Source organism: Pezoporus occidentalis, unplaced genomic scaffold (assembly GCF_034315485.1).
Source record: "Pezoporus occidentalis ecotype Australia unplaced genomic scaffold, CSIRO_AGI_Poc_V1 ctg12, whole genome shotgun sequence".
NCBI lineage: Eukaryota > Metazoa > Chordata > Aves > Psittaciformes > Psittacidae > Pezoporus > Pezoporus occidentalis.
This window is the reverse complement of record NW_026912994.1, coordinates 2,206,950-2,225,836: the sequence shown is the minus strand read 5'-3', so window position 1 is coordinate 2,225,836 and position 18,887 is coordinate 2,206,950. Positions and strand designations below refer to the sequence as shown.

Sequence of the window (18,887 nt, the reverse complement as noted above, 5' to 3'; positions counted from 1 at the left end):
ACATAAACATCTACCTGGAGCTTGCAGTGTACTGCAACTGAATATCAGCCTTGCTGCTAATGGAAGTTCCTTTTGATGCAAGACTTTGCTGTATTTGACCTGAAAAGCCTCCTAACTTTCTCTGTTAGCTCAAAATACAGTTTTTCACTGTGACCATTCTAGAGACTGACAACGGACAATATTGCCTATTGAATTTTCTTTCTGTTACTGGAAACCATTTGGATTTAGGATGCTAAGGAGGTTTGCAGTAGGATGTGTCCTTTTGTATATTTTGGTTGTAGTTTAGGGTATGCTTACATTTGTATTGCTTATAAAGCATTTTTGTTATTGAAACACTAGAGAAATAGCCTATTAACTGTTCTCTTTTAGAGAATACTTACTGAAGTGGATCAGCTTCTGCTTGGTTTGGAAAACCGTTTCACTTAATCACACTGCTTTAGTTTATACATGTTTTCTAAGAACCGAGTTGTGTTTCCAGCACTAGAGGGAGGAAAGCTCAATATGCATGCTTGAGAACATGCTGAAGAGCATGCATGGTGGAATTCTGGGAGAGGTGAAAACTGAAGAGGGTGGTGGGCATTACATAGCTACGCAGCTTCAGATCATATAATCTTGTACAGTTCAGCCAAGTGCAAATTTACCCCACCAGATTTTTCTCCCCCCCCCACACCCGCTTTTTTTTTAAATATTTTTGAGATGGTTTGAGAAGATGGACAGAATTACTTCAAGTGAGAAAGTTCAGAAAACTGTGATGGGCAGCTGAGGTAAATAACCTTCTGATGTAGTTCAAACTGAAAAAGACATAAGATTAAATCCATGGCAAGGCAAATCTAATCTAGTTTTATAGTTGTGTAAGACTGTTTAAAGTGGGTCATCAGTGTTGGGGAAAAACATGCCTTCGTTTCCAGGCTTCTTTTTTTTCTTTTCGTTTTTAACATACCAAATAAGGATTTTTCTCTCCTCCCCTTCCCACACTAGAAGGAACACTTTCCTCTAGGGATAAAGATAAGATGAAGCTAAATATATCACTTGTCTTTATTCTCCATTATGTTGCTTCAGTGGTAATCACTTGTTTGAGATTTACCTTCAGAGATTCTGCCTGACATATGGTGACATGCATAACGAGTGTATGCAAACATATAGTAATTCAAAATTCATTCTTTACTGCACTTTGGTTTTAGTTTACAAATTACTGTTAACAATGGAAGAGATTTTGTAAGCATTAATCTACACACTTAGGGAGAATTTCACCTTAATTCTTTATTATGTGTGTGAGATGGGGAAGCAGCAGCTTAAGATCCTGCTTGAGAGTTGGGGTTGTTTTGTTTTCTAGTTTCAGCTGATACATAGGAAAGTTAAGTTTCTCTTCTTTGAATGTACCACCCTTTTCAGGGAAGGAGGTGAAGTTTGCTAGAATTTGAGAGCCATGACCTCTGTGGCTTAGTTATGGATTTTTGGTTGATGTTCGTTTGGTTTTTTTCTGAAGCACCATCCAGAAGAATCAGAGGAAAGAGAAGAACAATTGAATGCTTCTGTAGGAGAAGGAGGCCTGAGAGAGAACAGCTACAGAGGGATTTTAACTATGAAGGGGATGGCTTCTTTAGCAGCAGTTTAGTACAGAGATAGAAAGGGAAGTGCACACAGGTGTCCTCCAGACATCTGAAAATGTTGACATAAAAAACTCAGTTATCTCACAAACTTTTCTTATACTGTGTTTTAGATGACTGGGGAAAGGACTGAAATATTTACTTGCCCATTCATAATGGGACCCACACAATGATGAGTAAAAAGTACATACTGCTGTAAATAATGTTCAGACTGTAGCTCCTCCTTTGATATTCTTGACTCTGTTGGAATTGGCATAATTGGTTGCCAGCAATGTGAGTTGTGTCCAAAAAATCCAGCTTGCAGCCTCTGATGATTGAAAGAATTTATTTTGACTTTTACTCAGCATCTAAGTCCTATTAAGCCAGCTTCTAGTTCATCCTGTATTTAAATTCTCTATAGGAGTTGACAGTAAAATTTTTCAGTTCATGTTGAAAACTGCATATTGGCAAATAAACAGGTAACCATCTTAATACGCATCAAATGAGCATCTATACAAGCTTTATATCAAAAGGAGCCTTTGATCAAGTACTTGATCATAAGTCATGATGTCAGTATGCTGAACCAGAAGAGGACAACAGAACATTGGTGGAAAGGATTCCTGCAGTCTTGATGGAAGGGCTGATTCACACTGTCTGAACCTGGTTAATCTAAACAGCCAGATCAGCTTTGTAGTTGAAATAGTGAATTACTTCTTGCCCACCTTGTTTTGACTGAAGTGTCTATGGAACACGCAGATTATTTCCATGGGCAGATGTGAGGAGGCAGTGAGCTCTGTTTGGAGAAGTCTGATGGCACAGGTGGATCCAGAATAGCTCATGTCTTCCTGGCCTCATCCTGTCGCACTCAGAAATTTAAGCCATGCATACTGAATCACATGTTCTGCGTGATTTACATTTATCACATCACAAAACCATTTCCCCCTTCACACTCTCCGCTATTTTGACTCTACTGCAATGGCTTCTTTTACCAAAAATGGCTGCTGGTAAGCATAAGCACTTTTTTTTTTTTTTCTAAATTATTATCCTTCATAATCAGAAAGAGACTGAAAATTTGCTCATACTATATTAGGAAGCACTGCTGGGTTGAAAAAGATGTGGCTTTGAACTTTGTTGTAGAATACTGTAGAGTGTGGAGAAAGGGAAAAGTAGCAATAAAAGCACATACTAATTTGAGCTTAGGAAAGTCAGGTCCTTCCATAGTCAGTACAGAGGATGAAGCTGTTGGGGTTGCTGCTTTGAATCATTCCACAAAAGGGGAAGAAGAGCTAAACTATATGGGTCCTTGCTGCCAAAACATACAATTTCTCCTTTTCAGTTTCCGATACGCACCTGACCCATCTGTTAGACAGTTTGGTTTGCAAAACAAGAAGAAAGCTAATGTAAGAAAAAGGCTTCATTTGTTTTTATGATCTGAATCGGCTCATAGAGAGGTCTGTTGATTTGGCACATGGAGTGCAAAGGAGGGTGTGAGACTGAGTGGTTTAAAGCAGTAGGATGTAAAGTGTGGAGTGGGATTAGCCCGGTTTCCGGCTGGACCCTTGCATGTGGGTCTCAGGGCCTCCAAGGGCCCCAGCTGTCTTCACTGCCTACAGAGGGACAAAGTGACCTGCAACTCCCCCTTGAGCTGTGGGGACAACAGTGGCTGCTGTTGTCATATTTGAGCATTACCTTTCTCTTTGCCTTCTCTCACCCCAATGTCATCTTGGTTTTTTTGGGGGGTTGGGGGGGGGGGGTGGGTGTTTTTTGTTTTGGTTGTTTTTTTTTTTTGTTCTTGTTGTTGTTTGAAAACAGAAGATGTAGTCTTAGTAAATCTTTGTACCTTATTAAGTCAGTAACTAAATGATGGAAGGGTTTCTGTGTCAAAAAAAGGCCAAGTCTAACTTCTCAGTTGTTTCAGTGGTGTCACTGCTATCTGCACTGCTAATACCACAAATTTAATTTTTTTATAAACAATTCCTCAGAAGTAGGGAGTACCCAGAATTTTTTGCTTTAAGGCTATGTTCAAGAGCACACTTGAAATATATTGCAGAATGAGAGTGCCCTACCACACCTGTAGAAGTGACAGAGTTCAGAGCCAAGCCTAGCGAAGCTTCCTCACTTGTATCACATCTGTGTTCTTTGCATTTTGGCAAGCAGTCAAAAACAGATTTAGCCCTTTACAGGTATTAAGCATTGCCCTCAGAAGTCATAACTGAAAAGACTGTGTCCAGTGTATGGTGTGAAATTAATCAAAAGGAAAGAAAATTAATGACCTGCTGTGGTGCCATCCATCAGGATATCGCTCAGCAGGTGTGAAATTAACTTGCCTTGACTGTGGATTAAATTTAACAGTGTGACGTAAAACTACGGAAACTGTTTCCGTTATTACTAGGGAGCAAGCATTTTTAAAGATTCCAGCCTAATGAACTGCTTACGCCATACACTGGATGGTCCCATGATTATTTAATAGCATGAGTTTAGATTATGTTCCCTAAGAAGATCACATGTTACTGTATCAGTAAAAATTGTTCAAGGCAGGGCACAGAAACGCACTTTTAATTTCGGTAATTACTGTGCACCAGATGGTGTATACTTTTTTTCAAGCGCAAGTACTTCAGCTCAAATATAAGCAGTTGTGATATTTATTTAAAATTCATCAGATTTTAACCTAGGTGAGCAAAATTCTCTTGTTACGACCCATTATGATGACCTTCAAAGAAATATGTAGGCAAAACCTCGCTATTGTTATAGTTACAAAAAAAGCCTTGTTTCTTTCTCTTCAGATCTAAATTATGAGGCTAGTAAAACTACCCACTAATGTTAACTACCCACGAAACACTAACTCAATTTTGCAGTATCTAATATTAGATTATGTACTTAAAGCATTTGATAAATCCTAGTTAATTTAAACATTGGTTCTGAGAGAGCAGTACTACAGAGTTTCAAAATACAATACTAGTTATTAATAGCTCAAGAGAAATGAGGAAAATGAAGGAAATCTATTTCACAGTTTAAATCTAAAGATCTTGATATTCTGCCAACTATTTTTTTCTGTCCCATCCCATTTCCTTATGTGTATGCACTTTTTCCTCTACAGTTGCCCTGATTTTTATTTTCTTTTCATTTTTAAGTGGAGCATTTATCACTGTTGTGGAAGCTCCCTTGGACTTGTGAGTTCTTAGTGGATTTTTGCTGAATAGGCCTTGGAACATCCTCCTCTAAAATGTTCGGAGTCATCTCAGCCCTTGTTACAAGTCCTGATATTTTTGCCCTTGACAGAAAACAGTCATGCGTGCATTTTTTTTGTTTGTTTTTTTGTTTTTTGTCTCCTCTCCACCCCACCCCAAATTCTGAGTACGCATTTCCTGGAGTTAAGGAAGTGTATTTTTGATTAGGATGAAGACTTAGTTATGACTTGCATGGTAGCTTTCTTTGAGGTAGAGCTGGCATGAGGCCATTAATGTATTTTCAGGATAGGGTCTTCACAGTATATTGACACATACTTCATTAACTGCTCTTCAGGAGTTGACTCATTCAACCTCTTATTAAGGAGCTTCTGTACTTTACAAAAGCAGTACTTTTTTGTTTAAATATTGCTGATCAGAAAGCTGTTAGAGCAGTGAAGGTCTAATTAATGCATCACAGCTGCTATAACAAACTTGAGGGGATTTTGTGTCAGAACATAATTCTGACGCTAGCATTAGGAAAATGGTTTTGATTTGTAACGAGTATGATGTAACTACCAAGAAATGTTAGGGTTGTTTTTAGAGTTATTCTGCTCAGTTGCTGTGTCACTGACAGTATTTCCCTCAAGGATAAATCCATAAGTAGTAGCTCAAGGATCACGAGATCTGTACTGTTCTGGAACTTAAAGGAAGAGCTCTGTAGTGCTTTGGAAGAATATTTATTTGGATATTGCTGACAAGATATTTTAGGCATTTTTTTCTCTTTGGAGAGAAACATCAGTCTTTATCCATTTCAAAATGAGGGAGTGAGCAAGTACGAAGGTCTAGTGCTTTCTAACATTATAAACATTAACAATGTGGGTCAAGCTTTTAACAGCAAGCAAAGGTTAGATGATTACTAGAACACTCATATTTCATCTGGAGCTTTGGACTGCTTGCTTTTCCTGCATTAGAAGATGGATAGTTTAACATGAGTGTCTAAAGAAACTCACTTTTAAGGCTTAGATTGTACCATGATGCTCTTGCAACTTTGCTTATATTGAAATCGGCCCTGGGGTACCATGTTCAGTTGCCTGCCTGCAATTTGGGCTTTACATTACTAGGTTTATTTAATTGTACTACTGTCTGTCTCTTGTTGACGGTATATATAGTCTCCTAAGCTTTTATGATTAATTTGTAGACCCAAGGGAGGTAGGGAGAAAAGAGGAAAAGAGATAAGTTTAACTCTTTCTCTGGAACTTCTCTAGGTTTTAAGACAAGTGAAAAGCCAAGCAAGGGTGCTCTGACAGTAAGAACATTTATCTGTCCTGGCAAACCTTTTTGTCAGTCCATTTTTCTAGGAAAACAGCTTCACACATCTGTTTTCCCTGGCAGCCTATGTAAGTTGGGTCACACAGCTCTTTGTGGTGTCTTGCATTCAAACTGAGTTTGTGTTGGCTGTTTTTGCCATTTGCTTTATCCTCTTGTAACTATAATATCCTGTCATGAGGGAGCATGAAGCTAATTATGGTGTCTTCACTGCAGTGTTTGACAGGTTTTTATGCAGCGCTACTGGGTTGTGTTATGAAGAGAACTATGATTTCTGTGCATTGCGTGTAACAGGGATATGGAAAACTGGTCTGTCAGCATGCTCACAGTAAAGCAGTATGATGTTATATGCCTGTGAGTATGGGTTCATGAGAAGATACTTGGATTTCTCTTGATAACAGAATGACTGAGGACTGCAGCTGACCTTAGCAGAGATGGTCCGTTGCAAGCAAATTGATCTAATGGAGATAAGAAAACCCATAACAAAGTCAAACAAAAGCCTTAGTAGTTCACTGTGATTTGCACAGCTGATGTTGACCCATATAGGAGCATTTGTTCATGTTCCAGGTTGTGCTTACAATGCTTTAGTTTCTGATGGGCTCAGAGCACATGAGAGAAGAGAGCCTTGTATCTGCTAGCAAAGGTGAGGTGATAGTCACTGGTTAAAATCATTGAGTAGGGTTGGATGCTTTTTTTGTTTGGGTTTTATTTTGCTGTTGTGGTTCTTTTTGTGGGGGTGGTGTTCTGTTTTTGGTTCTATATGAGGAATGAAGATTTTGTTTGGCTTTTCTCGTGTCATTTTCTGTATTTTCTCAAACTGCACTCAATAAATGCACCTTCCCAAAGGAATTGCCAGTCTGTGTACTTGAGATTGTGAACGTTAGCCAGGGACAGACAGAAACTTATTATATAACAAGTCAAAAATGATGCTATTTAGTAAGAATTTTTTTCTGCATGGCAAAAAAATTGTTTAGTTAGCAGTCAAATCACTTATTTTGCCCTCTAGTTCATTGTATGTTAAGTAGGTTTATGCCACTGATTCATATAGCTCATTATAACTCGTAAATGCCACCATAAAATTAGTCAAAATGAGTGTTAAAGTGTCTTGCTGTCATTAGTTACCCAGTTGGTTGGTTTTGGTGACAAGTTTGTAGATAAAGTGTGAATTTTATAATTGACGATGTTACAGGACTTGGAAAGCTTCTAAATGTGAAAAAAGACAGCCTATATCTAAAGCTGTAGCTGAAACTTTTTTCCTGGCCATAGATACTACTTGCCTCTCCTACAATGTCAGTCGCATTCTGTACCAAGTTTAAAAGCAATAGATGTAATGGTGGTAATTGTCAACAAGTCGATGCCACTTCTGGGAACACCCAGTAAGATGCTTTCATTAAATCTCTGTGTTCTTTGCCCAAATGACAGTCAGTCAAGATCTGTAGCATAAGCTCAGCGTGATTTGAAGTAGCCACCTCTTTAATAGTGCGGTTGATGATTTCCAGATGCCAGTTGCTGTAATAATCTCAAATACCTTACATGTAGTAAAGTAGGTATATGGAGATAGGATTCTGGAGTCTGCCTCTTAGAATACTGATGGCATTATAAAAAGGAAACTAGAGTATAGTACAGAAAGTGATTTGCATCAGTCATTTGACCACTTGATCAATCACTATCACTTGATATTATAATGAGATTTTGTTGTATAATAGTAAGTCTCAGTACTTTACAATAACAAGTTGTAATGAAAAGCAGATAATGTCTGATGGTAAGTTACTCTAGAAGATTTTGTACACGGTATATGTTTTGGTAAATTCCAGTTAAGTTGAGCAGGAGAACTCTGAGGCTAAAACTTCAGACTGATTTATTTTAGGATCCAAATCTTTTGATAACTACAGTAGTGTCAGCTGCAGTTACCACAGCCCTAGAGGTATCGGTGATCTTTGTATGGTTTACATAAATTGATTTCAAAGATTTTGGGGATATTATATGCTTTTAATTTTTTTTATATATGCTATATGTTTTATATATAGTAAATAAAGTATGGGAATGTACAGGGATAAATAGGCCAGTGGCAGAGTTACATAATGCATCTCTAAAGGTCTAGCATGCAGCTCATCTGTGAGACAAGACTATAGATATGCAGAATTTAAATGAGAACAGTTTCTCTGGTTTTATTGGGAGTGATGTGGTCAGGGTATATCAGTCCACTGGAAATTAGGCATGGAATCTCGTCAAGAAACAGATTGAACCTGATCCCAGATCATTGTAAGGAAACTCTAAAGCAGTCTTATCGATAGCTTTTGTTTGCTTTACAGGGGGGTACATTTAGAGAAGTCACAAGTGACTGAAGAGAAACATGCCTTTTTTTAAAACTTTAACTTCAAACTGGAATGTCACTTTTGGTTAGTCTCTGTTTAAAGACAGATTTCCTCTGTTTTTAATAATTTATGTGGAAACTGAAAGATTTCATATGTAGCAGCTCTGAAGTAAGAAGATTGATGCTACTGTAGATTTGTGATCTGATTTGGATTCTGACCTAATTTCTTTTAGTTAGTGATTGGTGTAGGACTTTGTGGGGTACATGAGTTTATGACTTCTGGAGATTACTGGCTTACGTTTTTGGGTTACCAGCTAATCCTGTTTAGGAGTAGGATTTTCATCTGAAAACTGACAGGCCTTTAAATTCTTCCTGTTTTGCTTTAGAATGACAATTGTAAAGTGTGCAGAAAAACCAAAGAATTGTTTGCTTATTTCAAACTGTGCTGTGGCTTTCTTCTACATAATGATTTTCTGCATGGGTCTAAAACATGCTATTTTCTTTTAATGCTTAAACAAAAGGAAAATCTTCCATTGAAGTTGTTAATTTTGTACACTCTCTAAAAGCGATATGGAAAAACATTGTGTACACATTGCCCCAAAAATGTTTTGAGCCTTTCCTTCTGGATTTTTCACGTGTTGCCTTGTAGCTGTTTGAAAAGCAGCTAGACTATAGATAAACTAACAAATGCAAATTCACTGTTCCATTTCCTTACTCAACAACTGTGTTCATATAGAAATACTATCTTCCAGATGTTTTCTTCTTGTCAGCAGTTGCTTTCATGTGCTTGTAATGTATGGCAGAGAGAACCTTGTTCTTCAATTCCACACTTAGTGTGGGGTTGCCGTCTGCCTTGTGTGCTAATTTGGAAAGTAAGCATTTTGTCACCTGTTTCCACAGATTGAGTACAAAATGCTTACCAGTGCTATGTATGAGGTCACCTTTGTGAATTTTTATTGAACTTTATAAAAAGTGTACAGAAGCAGAAAAATAAAGGCTATTTGCAGCTTGAATGTTAGAGTGCTGTATGTAGGATTGTACCTCCTGCAGCTGTTTCGTTTCCTTTTTGTTATATGCATCTTGATGTGATGCGGTGCTGAAATGCAGTGGAGAAATGAGAATTTGCACTCAAAGTGTAGTGTGTATGAGTAATACTGTTTTATTGAAAATATTGCTCAGACTGTGTGGGTTTTGTTGCTGGTTTGGCATGCTAATATTAATAGGTTTTTCCCTTTTTAGTGAAAGGCATATATACTCAGGTCTAGTGAAAGGTGTCCCCTGGCCCATGGCAAGGGGACTGGAACTAGATGAACTTAAAGGTCTCCTCCAACCCAAACCATCATATGATTCTGTAATATTGAACTGAGCTTGATGTAAATTACTGTGCCTCCCCACCCCAAAATTTACTGCTTCAAAAGAGCCCTCGCGATACATTTGTATACTGAAACCTCTTCGATTGACGTTACACAGAAAATTCCCATGACAGCTTGGTGATGTCTTCATCTTATTGGTAATTGGGGCTTAAGTGAAAGTAAGGGGAGTAGGAGGGTGTCACGTTAACATGGGTGGTGTCATGCCTTATGTGACATCCCTGCATCCTAGCACACAGAGTTAGAATCATGCTCATCTCCTGAAAGCATAAGAGGCTGCAGTTCTGTGGGCAGTGTTAACAGTGAAGCAGAGCAGCTAACTCCCAAGAGATCTCCCACACAAGTCAAGACAAATTTTGCAGTTCTGCAGATCAGTGTGGGTTTTATCCCCTTTTTATTTTTTTCCTTCCTCCCTGTTGCCTTGCACACCAACTCTTGAGAGTTATTTATGGTGCTTTCAAGGAAGATGCTAATTCAGCTACCACTCATTGTACAGCTGCTGGGGTAGATGGAGCATTATCTCTCACTCAGGTTTTCTGTGACTCCTTCAGAACTGCTTTAACTGTCCATGTCTACCTCCTTATCATAGAATCACAGAATGGTTTGGGTTGGAAGAGATCTTAGAGATCATCTAGTCTCAACCATTTTTCTGGGCAACCTCTTCCTGTGTCTCACCACCCTCACAGTAAAGATTTTATTCATTATCCCTCATCTAAATCTGCCCTCTTCCAATTAAAGCCATTTCCCCTTGTCCTATCTTTATATGCACTTGTCAAAAGAGCCTCTCCAGCTTTCATGTTGGCTGCTTTCAGTACTGGAAGCTTCTCTGAGAAGTCCGTGGAGGTTTCTGTTCTCCAGGCTGAACAACCCCAGCTCTCTCAGCCTATCTTCACAGGAGAGGTACTCTAGCCCTTTGATCATCTTCATGGCCCTTCTCTGGACTCACTTCTTAGGGAAGGACATTCAATGTCCTTCTTATGGTTGGGGTCCCAGAGCTGGATGCAGTGCTCCAGGTGGGGTATCAGGAGAGCAGAGAGGGAGAATCACCTCCCTCGACCTGCTGGTCACATTTCTTTTGATGCAGCCCAGCATATGGTTGGCTTTCTGGGCTGCGAGCAGACGTTGCTGGGTCACATTGAGGTTCTCATCATCCAACACCCCCAAGCCTTTCTCCTGAAGGCTGCTCAGTCAGTTCTCTGCCCAGCCTGTGTTTGTGCTTGGGATTGCCCCGACCTAAGTGCAGAAATTTTGCACTTTTGTGTTGTTGAACCCATCTCTTCAGCCTGTCAGGTTCCCTCTGAATGGCATCCCTTCCCTCCTGTATGTCAACCACCCCACACAGTTTGATGTTGTCGGCATTCCATCCCTCTGTCCTTGTCACTGACAAAGATGTTGAACAGTGTTGGTCCCAGTGCTGACCCGTGAGGACATTGGTCTCCACTTGGATATTGAGCTGTTGACTACAACTCTTTGAGTGTGACCGTCCAGTCAATTCTTTATCCCTGGAATGGTCCATCTGTCAATTCCATGGCTCTCCAGCTTAGAGACAAGGATGATGTGTGGGACAGTGTCAGGTGCTTTGCACATGCACAGGTAAATGACCTGAGCTGTTTTTCCCTTATCCACCAATGTTGTAGCCCCAGTGTATAAAAGTGTATAAAGCCACCAAATGTCAGGCATGATTTGCCCTTAGTGAAGCCATTTTGACTGTCACCAACCACATTCTTATTTTCCATGTGCCTTAGCACAGTTTCCAGGAGAATCTGCTTTATGATCTTGCCAGGCAGCAGTACAAGACTGACCAGACTGTAGTTCCCCAAGTAATTTGATTTATTTATTTATTTTTTACTTTTTAAAAATGAGGGGTTATGTTTCCCCTTTTCCAGTCAGTGGAACTTCACTTGACTGCCATAACTTACCAGATAAGATGGCTAGTGGCTCAGCCACTGCATCTGCCAGTTACCTCAGGACTCACGGATGCATCTCGTCATATCCCATAGAATTGTGCACCTTCACATTCCTTAGATGGTCTCAAAACTCATTGTCTCCTACAGTGGGTTGTTCTTCGTTCTCCCAGTCCCTGACTTTGCCATCTGCAGTTTGGGCAGTGTGGCTCGAGAACTTGCTGGTGAAGACGTTGAGTACCTTGGTCCTTCCCCATGTCCTGGGTAACCAGGTCTCCTGTTTCCTTCCAGAGAGTGCCCACGTTTTCCCTCATCTTTTTTTTTTTATCACTGACGTACCTGTAGAAGCTTTTCTTCTTGTCCTTGATGTCCCTGGCCAGATTTAATTCTATCAGGGCATTAGTTTTTCTAACCTGATCCCTGGTTGCTCAGAAAATATAGAAATAAAAAATATCAAATATTTGCAGAACTTGATTAATTTGTAAAAGTTTTTCCAAATCTGAAAAAGTTTAATCTATAGAAATTTATCAGACTTATATATGCAGCTGATCTGGATATTGCATAAATCAGATAGAGAGAGCTTCAGTTTTCCACTCTGTACTTACCTGGTTTAGATACGCTGACAGTATTCACATGGAAGCAGGCTATACTGCCTCGATGCCCAAGCTGTTTGGGTGTTTTATATTATTTGCAATCACACAACTCAGATTGTGAGCCATGAAAAGGAGGCTGTTTGTGAGAATGGTTTATATTATATTACATTATATTGTATGTGTATACATGGAATTCAGCACATTTGTTGCACTAGGGTAGACTTCTATGTGTTTTAAGAGCTGCTAGTCAAGTTCTACTCATTTCCAGCATATTCCTGAAAAGCACATGGGGAGCAGACATTTTGAAGCAGAATGTTGAAGGCTTATTCACAAGGCACAACACAGGAAAACCAGAATCCTTCTCTGGGGGTGAAGGTACTATCGGGACAAGTCAGTGGGAAGATTGCTGTTTAGAAAGGGATCTGAAATAAGGCAACAACAGCATACAGTGCACCTAAACTTAAATATGAGAATTGACCAAACTTGTCTGTAATTGCATAGGATGAAAGTAGCTGCCTTTCACATATTTGCTTAATGATACTGTGCAGTGTGTTCTGGGACTGTATGGGCTTTGTAGTAACCTGCATAAAATTTCATTGACAAAATAGTGTCATTATGGAAAGCTTTTGAGTGGAATAATGTCTATAACTACCCTTTCTTTCATGCTGGAGATACAGCTCTTTCAAAGCAATTTCATAAGACTTGTGTCATTTATTTGGCTAAATGCAGCCAAGGTTTGTGACCAAAATACATTTACTTGTGTTTGATGCTTAGTAGAAATTCTGTTGATGAAGGGATGCTTGTTGCTTGCAAGGAATACTAATAAAAAGGTTTTGCAAGATTTTAATGGCCCTTTTTTGGTAAATGGTTGCAAGAATTGTGGTATTGGCTCCAAAATTCTTTATCAGTATGGGTTGTTAATAAAAGCCAATGAGGTGTAAACTAAAGAAGATGCTTGGAACAGATATGTGAAACATGAAACTTATTAATTTATTCTTTTAAGTTTTGGTAAGCATTTAAAGTCCTTAAAATATGCCAGCTTGGTACCTTGAACTGTGTCTTTAATGTGCATATTCTTGCTTACTTGATGCTGACTGCTGTGGTATTACTGTAAAGTCCAGTTACATAATAGACTTAATATTGATGCTGTTCTTTGGTTTTTACAATTGTGTTTAAAAAGTCAATGCTTCTGACATGGGCAAATGTAGGCTTATGGCAGTAACTATAATTCTTCAAATTAGTGTGATCAGCATTAAAATACCTTGAACTAATTTGAAGATAAAAGCTATGATAAAGAACATTAGTCCTCTTAAGTGGTTTTTGTGTATTCCAAATACATACCAGCATGTCTGAGTCTGTGAGTGGTCATGAACTTTGTAGTCTTGATGTGAATTGTTTGACAGACTTCAAAAATAATTGAATTATCCCTCACAAAGCCAAATTAAAACTTTACAGGTGTGGAGAAAAACGTGTGATCTAAATCTATAATCAGAACACAGATAAAACTTCTTGTTAATTTTAATACGAAATGTATTAGATGTAATGAATGTGTTGCGTGGGACTTACGTAATGATTCTTAGGTGGTTCAGTGTATTAGTAGACTAAGGCAGTTATACTTAAAATGAGCAAGGGGAGACAAAGGCCAACTGCCATTTTAAAAACAGGATATGAAATCATGCAGTGTCAAGTTTTATCTTGCTTTTATGTAAATTACCACTTAACAGGTGTTTGAAATAAAGCAGCTTTTGTGGTGAGAAACTTTGTTCCTATTCAGCCATGCAAATGAATTTTGATCAAGTTGAAAAGGGTTAATTTTTTTTCCAATTTTTTTTTTTTTAAGACATTTGAAGACTTGCTGTAGCAAAGGGTCATTATCAGGCATTGCAGGAGGAGTTAAAGGTAATGGAGAGATTATCAGGCATAATGCTGAAAATCTAAACGTAAAGAGAGACAGGCACTGCTTTTGGGTTATACTTTTTCTTCTGCTGCAAAGTAGTACATTGCTAATGATCTTTCATAAAAAGAGGCTGAAGTGCATTCAGCAATGGATTCTTCTTCTCAAGTGTTATCAGTGTAGTCGCTCAGTGTATTGTGTTTTATTTCCTAAATGAAACTATCTGCTCTCTTCATTACTTAAAAAAAAAAGAAACAAAAACATGGGTGGAGGTGATTTGTATAGTAGTCTTGATTTTCTCAGTACTGTAAACAAATGCACTTTTTTAAAATCAAGTAGATCATTAAGGTGGGTTTCTGAATGATGAAGATTATTCCTTCTTAAATGGCTGCAAGTCATGATGTTTTGTTTTTTTTAATGGTGTACACCTTTTCTTTAGACCAGCTTGTAACTATTTGGTACTGGCCATACTTCTTTTTCTTTCTTTCTGTCCCTGAGCTCCCAGCATTGACAATTCCCTATTCAAGATCAAGTGAATTATTAGAAAAAGAACAGATTAATTTTTCATGCTACAGAAATCAACTGTGCATATACATAATTCTTTGTAAGTAATCCAGCAATAAATCTGTGTACCTTCAAAATAATGTTTTACATTTCTGGGTAGCTTTCTAGTTTGATTTTTATAGCATTTGACAGAATGTACCAAAGCCATTAAGGATAGCTGTTGTATTTGTAAGTTATGGGAAGCCAGTCTGCTAATTTCATGAAACAGGAGAGTAAGACTGGCCTACTGTGGTCACAGCATCTATTGATTGGAGCGCACACAAAGCGCCCGTGGGCTTTCCTCATGCTAACCTTCAAGTCTGTGACTGCCATATTTATCAGGACTGATGGCGGTAAGGGGTAATAGTATTTTGTGATTACTTACGAGAGCATATTGCTAGCTAGTGCTCTGAGCACACAGACTAGAATTCATATCTAAACAGGTTGGGTAGCACTGTGTTCTCTTGAAGTAATTACGAGTTCTTGCAACTTTTTCAAAATTAAAATAGCCTCCTTCACCTGAGGTGCAAGTAGTCAAGCCATTTCTTCACTTCTAAGTCCCTGGCATCCCTAAAGAAAGCTAATCTTGAGGCTCACTGTAGCATGCACTCAAACCTCAGAACTAGACCTGTGTCATCAGGACAACTTGTGAGAGAACTCACAAAGGTAAAGACCTTTAAGGTCATCGAGTTCAACCACTAACCTAGCACTGCTAAGTCCACCATGAAATCACATCTCTCAGCATCACAGGTCTTCTTAAATCCTTCTGGGGTGGTGACTCAGCTACTTTCCTGAGCAGCTTGTTCCAATGCTTGAGAACCCATTTGATGAGAACCCATTCACCTGCTTCTACTCTTAATTAAATCTGCTTTAGTTTTCAAAGGGTAAAACTTTAAAAAAAGTTTATCTTCTAATCTTTTTCTTCTTACCTTAACTGCAACCTGTGTCAGATCCACTGGGGCTGTCATTGTGCCTGTGGAATGCTAATGAGTTTCAAGAAAACACACCACCAGTCTCTGCCTGATGCAGCCCGTGCAGGATCTTTATCAGTCTTGTCCTGTTTTCAAGGCCATGTCTCTCAGTAACGTTAACTGTAGAAATAACAACAAGTTCTCCTGCAGGGGCAGATTCCTAGCATTTTGGTGAAGAAGTCCTGGCTGCAATATCTATATTTTATTGAATATATTATGAGTCTGCAGAACTTGAGGAAGTTGTAACACTGTTAGGTCTTCCGGTTTGAGTGACTGACCCAGGCAACCTTTTTTTGAACTAACTGGTGATGGAAATTTGCAGTGTTCCTAAAGTATGCTGTCCCATCTGCCACAGGTTAAATGAGTCCTGTCCTAAAAGGTCAGTCTGTCCTACCTATGAGCCACATATTTATTCCATCTGTTAATATGAATGTTCTCAAGATGATGCCAAGAAGAGCTTACTAAATATATGCACATTTTTGGGAATAGATAGTTCTTTAACTGATCAACTTCTCCCAAATACTAAAATTCAACAGCTTTTGAATGCCCTCTCAAAAGGCAAGTGATGGAAAATGTCTTCCTGTGACTTTCATCACATGTATATTTCTTCTCAGATTCTTCTTAATTTGTTTGGGATTTTAGTCTATATTAGAACTATTTTTGCATTCCTTTGTATTCATATACATACTATATACAATGAATGTATTCGTTATATATTTTCAACATAGAGTCATATAAAATATGACCGTAGAAATACCCTAAATTCAGGTAGAAATCTGGTACAACATGAAAAGCAGAGCAGTAAAATATGATTTCTTGTTTTAAGGATAATTGGGACTATGTAAACCTCAGAATTGGGGTCACCTCAGTTTTTCAGGGTTTAAGCAAAGCATAAGAAGTAGTTGAAAAGATAACTTTCAATAACAGTTCTCAACTCTCAAGAAAAGTTTGCCTATCCTTATGAATTCTTGATTTACAGCTGTGATTTAAATTGACTTTCCAAATGTAGCAAGTATAATACTCCAAATCCTGCAGATTTTCTTTTTTTATCCTTTAGCATATTAAGGGGGGGGAGGGGGGAGGAGGAGGAATAAAAAGCTGGTGTTAAAATTCAGACCTCACTCCTACTCTTATAAATTGCTGTTAGTATTCCTGTCTCCATGTGTGAGCCCAAGGTCCAGGCTTGGGATTTAAACTGTAAACAGAGATGAGATACTTCTATACAAGAATAAACGTGTACAGATGGAGATAATCAGTAGTGACTTAAATGTGTAGGCTTTTTTAGAAGTGCCAAAAGCCCACAATACCAAGTTGACGTTGATGAGGACTGCAGGTGCAAAGTATGCTCAGACAAATCCTTAGTGTCTGATTTGTAGAAGGTGTTCGAACACCTATAGTCAGGATTGTCTCATTAAGTGCAGTGGGAGTTGTATATTTGGGCATGCTCACAAATCTCTTGGACACCTCTTTACATTGGGATTTTTTTAAAATTCTTTCTTTTTGCTGTGCTGTTCACAGTTGCCATAATTAAAGGCTTTGGGTTGGGTTTTTTTTAGGGCTTGCCTTACAGTTCTCAGTTAATTACGAGAAATTCTAATGTTGTGGGCTAAAGGGTAGAAACAACAAAAATTTTCAAGGACAGTGCTTTGCATAACAGGAAGGATTTCTGTGGGACTTTTTAACCTATTTCGTACATTAAAATTAAGAAAAGGGACCTCCTGTGCTTTGAAAGTTTTTAATAATAAAAAAAGAAAACTTTTTTTTTAAATGAACACTTCCATAGTTACACCTCCAAGACATCTATTCTTTAAAACTCAGAAGAAAAATAATTTAGAATCTGTTAACAAATTCTGAGCGTTCTTTTATTGGCAGTCATCTGACAAGACTGAAAAAAATCTCCTTATTTTTCTTTGTGTGCTACTTCCATTTAAGGCACACTTCTGTAGTAAAGGAAAATGTTAGTGTTGGAAGAGATTCAGAATTTGTTCTCGTTCCTTAATAGTCATAGTGATTAAATGTGGATAGTAACATAGCCTTTTATTTAATAATAAACTGTAAATGAGTTCTTTTGGTGTTTTTTTTTCTTTTTTTTTTTCAATGACGTATTCTTGCATGTAAGCCTTATATTGCACAATAAGCCTCCATTAAGGTGGTAAATCAAACTTCATGCTCTTGAAACTGTTTTCACCTCTGTCCACACTTCCTAGCCTCAATATCAGCCTTTCCTTCCAAAATGTGGATGTTAAGACATAAAAAAAAAAAGCCAGCAACAACCAACCAAGAAACCTGCATTTTCAGCGTTTTGTCCTACTTTCTGTGGTGTATGGGCATTTTTGTCCTGTCATATAGCATAAATAACAGGCAAACATCCCACCCCCCTTTCTTAAGAGTCATTGTAATGTGATTTTTCTCTGGCTTTCACAAGTGTGGCCTTGCTCTGCTGACAGCTCTCTTACATTCTGCATTTTCCTGTACATACTAATTTGACTGTATTTCCCTTGCCCATCCTTCCTTCCACTCCTGTTCTCCCCACTGAAACATAATCTCTTTGTCTTCACTTCCACACTCTGCCCATCCTGTTCAGCAGTGAGGGATGCTGCCTACCTCCACCTGGGCCATGTGCAGCCCATGTTAGACTTTCCAGTCCTGTGGAGACTCAAAGTGTCTTTTTGCTTTCTCTTGTGCTGCTCCCTAGCAGGTAGGAATTTTCCCTTTAATGTTGGCAAAACTACTTCACTGTTCTCCTTGTATCTCTTGTGAAAACTCTACTCTGCTGTGATGTCTACAGATAAAAAAGCAAATGAGACTCCTAGTCTCATTAGCACTACTTCCTAAGGTATGTTTTTGTGTTTCCAGTCCATCCGCTCCTTCTTACCACCTGTTTTTGCATGGCTTTGTTGCTGGGCACAAGATGTATCTTTGTCCTTGGTACTGTCCGATAACAAGCCAAAGTCTCCTAATATATGTGTAGGATTTACTGTAATGCAAATACAAATCTAGTAGGGGTAGGTCTAATGCTCAAAATCCAGTGTGTACAGTATGACAAGTTTACTTGTGTACTCCAGTATCTAACCACTACTGGGCTAGCAGATGGCAACTGTGGTAATACCTTTTTTCTTTCTCCCCCCCCCCCCCCCTTGTTCTACAGACTCTACTGTATCGTACAGTATTGATTTGATACTTTTAGGTACCCAAATTTAACTTTCAAGACAGAAAAAT

The 18,887-nt window shown here is 38.5% G+C and overlaps 2 protein-coding genes across 3 annotated transcripts in view; one reads left to right on the top strand and one right to left on the bottom strand.

The window, feature by feature from the left end:
* The window catches only part of ZRANB3 (zinc finger RANBP2-type containing 3), a 494,211-nt gene that overhangs the window by 99,805 nt on the left and 375,519 nt on the right, over positions 1-18,887 (bottom strand). The window lies entirely within an intron of this gene.
* Positions 1-18,887, top strand: part of MGAT5 (alpha-1,6-mannosylglycoprotein 6-beta-N-acetylglucosaminyltransferase) — a 129,300-nt gene that overhangs the window by 15,543 nt on the left and 94,870 nt on the right. The gene's annotated exons all lie outside the window — the stretch shown is intronic.